A 2,514-nucleotide genomic window follows, 5' to 3' on the forward strand; every position below is an offset into this window, starting at 1 on the left:
CTTATGTAGGTAGTGGAGAAGCTTAGACTACCTATAGACATACCTAAGAGTTACTTCTGGGGGACCTCTGTTGTTGCTCAGATGTGGCCTCAGTCTCTCTAAGCCCAATTCTGCAAGTGAAACCATTGCCCTCCCCCCTAAGTAGAACATGACATCCAGGGGTGAAAGTCTCCCTGGTGATGTGGGAGAGGACTCCCAGGGATGAATCCAAATCTGGCACCGTGGGATCAACAATTCCATCCTGACCAAATGGGGGGAAAGAAGTGTAATTAATAAAGTATCAACAGCAGAGAGAGTTCAAACAGAGTCAAGAGGCTACTCTGGAGGTTGCTCTTACACCAGCTTCAGGTAGACCTTGCTACCTATCATAACCTGCTAACCCCCAGCCAGGATCATGCCGGCCAATCCTAGAGAACACCTAGGGCAATTTATAAGATTCCACAAGGGTTCCAGGCAATAGTGTAACTTGCCAGAAACCTACAACCTCCAGATGGGTCCCTGGTCCAGATAAGTCCTGAAACCTAGCCCAACCTCTCCCAAACATCAGATAGTTCCATCTCCCTACCCCATATTAGTGACAGACCCTTTCAATATCAAACATTTAGAATTGCCATAGCCCAAACAACCCCAAAGAGAAGTATGGAAAGATCAAAGGTGATGGTGGAATTATACATAGAAGATAGGATTTAACAAATGAATATGAATGCTGAATCATTAAATTGACATCTCTTTTAGTCTCAGTATTTTACTTTACAGAAGTAAAAACCTAAAATTGTGAAATTGTAACCCATGTCAAAGTTTGAAATATGTTTTACAACTAACTGTGGGTCTGTGCTTTTGAAATTTATAGCTTTTTTGTATATATGTTATTGTTCACAAAAAAAGAAAAAAAGTTGATTGTGATGATAAAGTATTAAACCCTCTATCCTCCTATATTCTGGAGCAGCTAGAAGGAAAAATATGAAAGGACAGTATGGTAGCCCATGACAAACCATGGAATCTATCCTGCAACCACCTTTTGAAAGGTGCATCGAAAACTATTGCTTTTTTTTTAATTTCTTTGCCTTGTATATGTTATACTATACAATAAAAAAAGTTTAAAAAAACAAGTGAGAATGAGCATAGCCTAAATACCCCTACAGAGTGTGAGAAAGATCAGAGGTGATGATGGAGTTATACAGAGAAAGTTGGGTTAAAAAATGAGTGCTGCATCATTTTACTGATATTTATTTTAGCCTCCAGTACCTTTAAGCTAGAAATAAAAGCCTCATATTGAGGAATTGGAACTCATACTAAACTGTGAAATCTGCTCTACAACTATTTGTTGCGATTTGAAATGTATTGCTTTTAGGTATATATGTTATTTAAAGAGAAGGAGTATAACAGAGAAGATAGGATTTAACAAATGAGTATGACTGAATCAATATATTGACATTTCTGATGGTCTTCAGTGTCTTGGAGGCACTAGAAGGAAAAACCTGAAATTGTGGAACTGTAACCCATACGACACTGTGAAATCTGTTCCATAAGTACTTGTTAAAATGTACGTTGAAATGTATTGCTTTTTTTGTACATATTTCACAGTAAAAAAATGCTTTATAAAATGATACGAAGACCACTTTTGTACATAAATTTTTATCTGCACTCCTAATTAATGCTACCTTTCTGGATTCTATAAGCAGAATTACTATGTTGAACATGAAGAGAATTTTTAAAATCTTGATAAATGCAGCCAAAGTGTCATATGTTCTCATATGATCACAAGCATTTTAAAAATATAGAAAAGGAAGGAAGGAAAATGTTATAGTGGTTGCTTCTGGTGCTAAGAAAATTGGTGATATTTTCCCTTCTCCTCCCACACACTTCCTTGAACTTTCCGATTTTGTTTTTCATAATGAATATATACTTCTCTTGAATGAGATAAACAAAAGTTAAAAATCAACAAAAATTCTAAACATTCTTCAAGCTTCAGCGCAAATGCTACCTCTTTCATGGGTCTCAGTTGATTTCCCTAGAAGAGATTGTGTCTAAACTCACAGAGCCCTCAAGTTCTGCCATCTGACTCCACAGACTTTGGAAACTTCAGTTATTCACCTCAGACCAAAGTTCCTTGGGGCAGAGATTATTTCTAAATGTTCTTCTCCTGGAATCTTAATGTATAAATATGTGAGCAACCCAATAGAGTTTATCAAAAGGTGGTTCTTGGGAAAAGCCTGGTGCCTACCAGGAGTTTGGTAAGTTTTAGCTGGAGTTTGGTTGTGCTTTGCATTCCACTAAGAAGTGGAAGAAAGTGAGATTCCTTTTCCAGTAATAATTTAATTTCAGTTCATTTTTCGCCATACCCATATTTGTTTTTGAGGTCGCTAACTCCATCATCCAGTCATGGCTTGGAAAAACTTTGAAATGCCGTTTGATTCACTCAGGTGAATAAAATAGAGATTAATAACCTACCTGTAGATGGAAAATAAGGAGAACAAATACCCTCCCTCTCCTCAAAAGTAAGGTTGGACTAAC

Source organism: Tamandua tetradactyla, chromosome 18 (assembly GCF_023851605.1).
Source record: "Tamandua tetradactyla isolate mTamTet1 chromosome 18, mTamTet1.pri, whole genome shotgun sequence".
Taxonomy (NCBI): domain Eukaryota; kingdom Metazoa; phylum Chordata; class Mammalia; order Pilosa; family Myrmecophagidae; genus Tamandua; species Tamandua tetradactyla.